The 7,827-nt window shown below is 35.2% G+C and overlaps 1 pseudogene; it reads left to right on the top strand.

Moving 5' to 3' along the window:
* The first annotated feature begins 4,370 nt into the window (after nucleotides 1-4,370).
* Nucleotides 4,371-7,057, top strand: LOC125113382 (olfactory receptor 5H8-like; annotated as a pseudogene).
* The last annotated feature ends 770 nt before the right edge of the window (nucleotides 7,058-7,827 follow it).

Below are 7,827 nucleotides of genomic sequence, written 5' to 3'. Positions count from 1 at the left end.
GACCCAGACTAGTGAACCTCTAGAAATTTCCCTGAGTTGAATGGCCCTGGATTTTTGATAGAAGCATTTTTCACCTTCTTGCTGCAAATGTCTACCAATAAGTCTACAGGAGTTGTATTTCTTACTCACTAGGTCCAATCAACATGGTGAATCAGTGTCATATCTTATGAGAGGGAAAGAAATAAAAATCCCAGAGAAAAAATTGCAACTCACATAGTTTATAAAAGTATTATAACAGGATGTATGGAACATTCTCAAAACTCTATAATAAGAAACATACAACTTGATTAAAAATGGGCAAAGCCTTTGAACAAATTTCACTAAACAAGCTATATTGTATATGTTAAATAACAGAAAACTATGCTCTATATAATTATACTGAGGAAAGGCAAAGGAACAGCACAACGTGTCAATGTGAACCACCTATTAAAATGACTAAAATTGAAAAGACTACTCATACTGAAAGTAGCAATGCATGTTTCTGTACTCATCCATAGGCAGAAAAATAAATTAAAAGATAATCACACAAAACTGACAGGAACAGTACAATTTACATCATGTTTGGGTTATGTTGAATCTGCTATAATACACATTACTCTACTTACTCCGTCCACCTGCTGAGTTTTCAGTGACTTATCTTACATCTGCAGTGTTTTTTTTTCTTGCCTTTTTTTCAGTTTCACTAACACAATTCTAAGAACACAGAATAATTGATCAGCGAGTGTACCAAAGTCTATGTCCTGTACTTTTCCTCTTCTGACAATAGACCAAAGTATAAACATTTCTCTGTTTTTCAGAATCAAACAAAAATATTACTTTTTTCATATTACACTAGTTTTACATAAATAATGCCATTATATTTCTCAATGAATGTTCAATGACAACTTCTCTCTTAATAATTAAAGTCAAATCTGAACTTGTGGCCACTATGCTCAAAATTTCTCAATAGTTTACCTTTCAGTTGGAGTAAAGAAAAACATTCCTGATGTAGCCTCCAGATCCTATATAATTGCATGCATGCTGGCCTCCCTTGTTCAAACTGGCTCCTCTTTGCATGCCAACTACATTTTCACTTTTTTTTTTTGGTTGGTTTCTTTAATGACCTTGCTCTCTGATAAGCTGGGTCTGACAATGATGGAAGACTCTGAGGATGGAAATGTCCAAAGGTATCACCTTGTTGGAAATGAAGACCTTGAATCCCACTCTTGACTTAATGAAACGATCTGCATCTTAAGACAATCTCCAAGCAAGTCACATGGATTAAAGTTTGAGAAGCACTAATTTAGCCTCTCTCCTACTGTGTCCCTTGTTTTGTGTTTTCCTTTGCTCCTCTCCCTGATTTTTGCCTAGTAATATTACTCCTAGGATTTCATTGTAAAGTGGGGAGTTATGTGTAGGTCTGCATGTGAGCTACAGTTTCCATGAAGAGGACAACTTTCTTGAGGTTGGCTCCTGAAGGGTGGTTAGAACTTTAACCTCATGAAAATCAAGCATGATTAGCTAAACCAGACCATCCTGAGAAAAGCACTGAGAAGTATCAAAATTGAGAGATATAATGGAGTTTGCATAAATATGCCATAAATGTCATCTGTGGTGGAAAGCACTGCAATTTCAATTGTTAAAGCTGGAAATGTCAGCAATGATTTGATGTTTATAATTTCAGAGTCTGTAATGCCCTGTGGAATAGCCTGGATTCCTCATATATGTCCAAGTACATAATGCCCAGTAGAAAAGTTTAGGATTGTCCTAAAGGGAGTCTTTGGGCATTATCAGGGGACTTTCCATTCTTTCCTCCTTCCTCCTCTGGCAAAAGAACACAGTTGTACAACTGACTCTGTAGTCAAAACAAATTCGTATAAACAACATTTTCCCAAGCTTGGAAAATAAAGCCTCCAAAATGAATCAGTCTGAAAAATACCACAGTGTGCCTGTGTTATTGTCATTGCTGTGCTCTCGTACTATTTTCTACTTCAGACAACTGAACACTGAAAAGATCTCAATGATTTCTTAACAGATATTGGTAAGAGAGAATTATTTGTATAATATTTATTATTTTTATAGAATGTTAAGATGCTATATACTATTAAAATACTATATAAAAGCAAAAATACTATTATTAGGTGCATAATAATATGATTTAGTTTATATGATATTGAAAATAGGAAACAAGTAATGAATCATCCGTGTATTTTAGGATTGTGAGTAAAATCTGGATAAGCAAAATAACTGTAAGAATACATTGTATTCTTTAATGATATATAGTTATCTGGTTAGAATAATTATAGTGCCTCTATAGGATAGTTTTTGGTAAACTGGATTGTTAAAGAAATTAAAAGTGGGCTTTGTGATTTAGGTCATGTTTCCTGGAAAATAAATATTTCTGATAATTGCATTCAAAATACTTATTCCATTTAATTAACTACACTCTCTGATTAAATGTTTAGATAAATCAATTAAATAATAATGTCTATTTAATAACCCACTTCTGACAATAATTTCACTGAAAATAATACATACTGAAAAATTCAAAAAATGTTTCTCCAGTGCTCTGTTCACCATTATGACTTAATAAGTACTTACACACCGAATTGAAAATTTTTATTTAGTTTTGGGAATGCATGGAAGAAAGCTGATTCCAAATAAATGTAAATTTAACAACTACAATTATTGGCACTGGTTATTTCTATTGCCTGTATCAAGTTCCAGTCTTTGGCTCAATTGTTTTCTGCTATCACACTGGTAGAAAAGCAAAAGCTGTCCAGTAAAGACAGCAACATTTCTAGAGAAAGTCAGCTCTCATCACAGTTACAACAAAGCTACTAGGCAGTTGTAGTGTATTTAATAACAATCCAAATGTATAAAGTATAATTAAAATGAAAGTCTCTATTCCATATACAATTTTCATGTAAAAAATAAACTGGATTTTTAATAAAATAAAACGAAAGCATTCCCAGTGCTGATGATTTTTAGTGAAAACCAGAGTTAAGACAAATATTTGAGCCCCCACTTCTAAGTCTTTCCTCTTATTTCATTTAAGCCCTTCTCTGGTACTTCCTCCCCTGCTTTTCATTGCCTAATGTTTCCTACAATTATCTATGTCCTTTCTTTGCTTCTTGCTTCATGCTTCCTTTTCACTCGTCATATTTCCCATTCTACTGGTTCATATTTTCTCCTCTCAATGCCCACCTCTTGCCCCATTGACAATTTTCATGACATTGTTTCTCAAGACAAGAAATTCACATCTGATCTCCACACCTCAGATATTCTTTCATTCTCCTCATTGCTGGAGTGCACCTCCTTCCCATTCACTTTGCATTATTCTCGGACCTCAACTCTATCACAAAATGGAAACCACTCTCACTAAAGCCACTAAAAGTCTCTTAAATCCTACACTCGGTTTTCTCTATTCACTTCTTATCCTCCCAGGGAATTTATTTTGCTTTAAGCACTGTGTTTTTCTTTGTCCTTCCAGAGTATATTCCTCTCTTTAAGTTCCCAAAACTCAGCTTTCCAATTCCCTTCTGCTTCTCTGGTCTCTCTTCTCGATGGCTTTTCTGGGTTTTTTTTTCTCCTCTCGTGTGAGCCTGAGCTCTTGGTTGCAAGATAACATGAGTTAAAGAGAATTTTCTCTAACAAAAAAAAATGCTAGAGAAGCTTGAGAAACCCACTAGAGAAATGGGCAGAACACAAAGAAAAATATCAGACAGCCAACACCCAAAATTATGTCCCAGCTTTCACTTAATAACAGCTGTTATCATTGCTGCTGAACTTGAATGCCACAGCTCACACTCACAATGCCATTGCTGTGGGCACAGGATGCATTTTGGTGTCATGATATTGCCTGATTCGTTATCTTGCAACTCAAATCTCTTTTATCCACATTTGACCTCTTTCTCTCCTCTTCATATTTCAAATCCACTGTAGTTGAGCTTGAGTGGCTAATCTTAGATCTGGTCTCCTCACTCTAGGTACAAGGGAATGGGAGAGTCAGTAATCAGAATTTTGGTTCTAGAGGAAAGGACAGTGTATGTGTACACCCATGAATCATGTGGCAGAAAAGGGGCAGATGTTATCCATCTAATAGATGATGTATATAAATTTTAACATAACATTTCCACTACTCACATTTATTTTTACTTTCTTATTTTTACCTTATTCACACTGTGTTTGCATGTATCATATTTACTACATGATAGCCATCTCAATAATTTCCAACTCATTATTTCTATTAAGCATGTTGATAACTGTATGTCACTTTGATGTTCAGAGGATGCTCCTAGCTAAAAGTGGCCACTGCATCTGAATTTTCAATCTAAAAAATTCAGATTGTTGTAGTTCCTATTGAGGTATGGTGGTTAGCAATTTCGACTATGAACCATGAGGTTGCAGGTTCGATACCTGGCCTTTCTCAGTGGGTTAAGGATCCGGCGTAGCCATGAGCTGTGGTGTAGGTCACAGACGCAGCTCAGATCCCGCATTGCTGTGGCTCCGGCATAGGCCGGTGGCTACAGATCCAGTTAGATCCCTAGCCTGGGAACCTCCATATGCTGCAGGAGTGGCCCTAGGAAAGGCAAAAAGACAAAGAAGAAAAGTTCAGGCTGTCTACCCAGACACCAAGGGACTCTTTCACTTTTACCAACCAACCCTTAATATCTAATGCATCACCAAGTCCTAGTGACTCTAAATTCTGAATTATTCTGCTCTAGCTCTTTGCCTTCCTCCAAAGTCCCAATGTCCTATTACACATGTATTAAGAACATTGCATAGGTTTTAATTACCTGGGGATCATTTATAAATATATATTACTAGATGTCATTTATGACCTATTGAATCAATTACTATAATAATTCCTCAGAAATTATATTTCGTGCCCAAATTCCCCAAGACAATTCTGATATATACACTGATTTGAGAATCACTGGGTAAAAGTCTCAGCCTCCCAATTAGCATTTCTGATACCACATTCTTCACCTTGAAACCTATTCTATGACCAATATTTATTTTAACAAAATGAGTTTTTAAGCCACTACTTGTAGAACTTTTCAGTGTTTGTCTATTTCTTAAAGAGTAAAATTCAAGATCTTTCACTTGGCAGGCAATTCATTTTGTAATCCATGCCCCTCTAACATCTCTAGTTTTTTGTTCTTTCTTTTATAAATGTTTGTAAATTACTCAGTGAATTTAATTACATTTAGAGGTGTACAATGATCATCACAACCCAATTTTATAGCATTTCCATCCCAAATCCTCCGTGCATCCTCCCATCCTTCCAACCTATTTTATTCGGAAACCATATGTATTTCAAAGTCTGTGAGTGAGTATCTGTTCTGCAAACAAGTTCATTGTGTCCTTTTTTTAGATTCCACATGTAAGTGATAACATTTGATGTTGGCGCTCATTGTCTGAATGACTTCACTTAGCATGATAGTTTATAGGTCCATTCATGTTGCTGCAAATGCCATTATTTCTTTCCTTTTAATGGTTGAGTAATATTCCATTGTGTATATGTATCACCTCTTCTTGATCCACTCCTCTGCTGATGGACATTTAGGTTGTTTCAATGTGTTGGCTATTGTACAATAGTGCTGCAATGAACATTGGAGTACATATAGTCTTGTTGAGTCATGGTTTTCCTCTGGATAGATGCCCAGGAGTGGGATTGCTGGATCAAATGGTAGTTCTATTTTGGTTTTCTGAGGAATCTCTATACTGTTTTCCATAGGGGTTGCACCAATTTACATTACCAACAACTGTGTAATAGGGTTCCTTTTTTAACCTTATAGTTTTAACACCACATCCGTAATCCTAGACAAGGATTTCTCTATATCCTTCAATAGTTTCCACAAAAATTCGCTCATGTTCATTATTTCTTTCTTATTTCTGTAATACTTGTTAATTCCTGCACATATTTTGAAATAAAATAATTGTATTTTTCCAATACAATAATTTACACAAACACTTTTCATATTTTTCTAAGGGTAAATATAATAAAGGGCATTCAAGCTAGTGTATGGCTTTATTTCAATTATCCTTATCACATTTTCTCTTTTAAATGGTTGATGACTGTCCTTTTTACACTTGTTACATTTTATTTCAGAGAACATTGTTTAAGAATATGGAAACAAAAAATGCAACAGAGCTGACAGAGTTTGTTCTCACAGGACTTACATATCAACCGGATGGTAAAATTCCCCTGTTCTTGTTGTTCTTAGTTATATACATCATCACCATCATGGGGAATCTTGGTCTGATTGCTCTCATCTGCAATGACCTTCAACTTCATATTCCCATGTACTTACTTCTTGGGAACTTGGCTTTTGTGGATACTTGGTTATCCTCCACAGTGACCCCTAGGATGCTGGTCAATATCCTCACCAAGAGTAAGATGATCTCTCTCTCTGAATGCATGACACAATGTTTTTCCTTTTTAGTCAGTGGAACCACAGAATGTTTTCTGCTGGCAACAATGGCATATGACCGCTGTGTAGCCATTTGCAACCCGTTACTTTATCCAATGATTATGACTAATAGGCAATGCCTGAGAATGCTGGTTTCATCATTTGTAGGTGGTCTTCTTCATGCCTTAATTCATACAGGTTTTTTATTCAGATTAACCTTCTGTAATTCCAACATAATTCATCATTTTTATTGTGACATCATGCCATTGTTGAAAATTTCTTGTACTGATCCTTATATTAATGCTCTGATGATATTTATTTTCTCTGGCTCGATTCAGGTGTTTACGATTCTCACTTGTTCTGGTCTCTTATACACGAGTTCTGTTCACAATTTTAAAAAAGAAATCTTTACAAGGTATAAGGAAGGCCTTCTCCACCTGTGGAGCCCACCTCCTATCTGTCTCTTTATACTATGGGCCTCTTCTCTTCATGCATATTCGTCCTGGGTCTGAACAAGAAGGTGAACAAGATATGATTGACTCTCTATTTTATACTGTTATAATTCTTTCATAAATCCAATTATCTACAGCCTGATAAATAAGAGTGTCATAGATTCACTGAGGAAAACATTAAAGAGAAATACTTGTATCTCATACTAATGTGTTCCCTTACATGAAAACAACACAGAATGAGGCCAATTAGATGTTGCTATGTGTTGACTATTGTGCAAAGTTTTCTTGGATTCATAATCAACTCATTGTTTTAATGAATTATATTTAGTAATAAATGTTTTAAAATATTTGTATAATAAATATACAGGGAATTTTAATCAAGTGTTCATATAATTCTAAATTAAAGCAGAAATTAAAATTAAAGTATTTACATGTGTGCAAATTCCTCAATGTGGCTTTGTATATACATTTATTAAGCACCACAGTAGTGTTGTAATCAGAAAGGCACTTGAGTTTAAGATACTTGATAGTAAAACTGCTATTCAGCCTGGAGACTCATGTCACATTTAGCTCCAAATAATAGGCATATTTGCGTTTGAATAAACAGGGTGAAATCATAAGAACTCTGTCAATCATCAAAAGGCCTTTCATTTTACTTTATTTGGGACATGGTGAATCTCATTTCTTACAGATTCAATGCTCATGTCACACAGAGGAATAAACAGAATAGGAAAGAAATGAGGAAAACATGGTCAGGCCAAATGATAAGAGGATACTCTTAACTCAGTGTGCTTATATGAGGATCTGGAAGGAGTGAGTTGCCTCTCACTCTCTATAGTGCCTTTTGAGGTCATTTCCACCTGTTTCTTTGTTGTTGGGTAATACGAATATATCTGTACTAATTCTGTAAACTAAGAGTTTAGATTGAAGGACTAATTTGGAAAGGGCATGGGGAAGAAAGAAAAGTCATAATAGGA

The sequence above is a fragment of the Phacochoerus africanus genome, chromosome 1, assembly GCF_016906955.1.
Source record: "Phacochoerus africanus isolate WHEZ1 chromosome 1, ROS_Pafr_v1, whole genome shotgun sequence".
In the NCBI taxonomy this organism is placed as follows: domain Eukaryota; kingdom Metazoa; phylum Chordata; class Mammalia; order Artiodactyla; family Suidae; genus Phacochoerus; species Phacochoerus africanus.
This window is presented reverse-complemented; position numbering and strand designations above follow the sequence as displayed.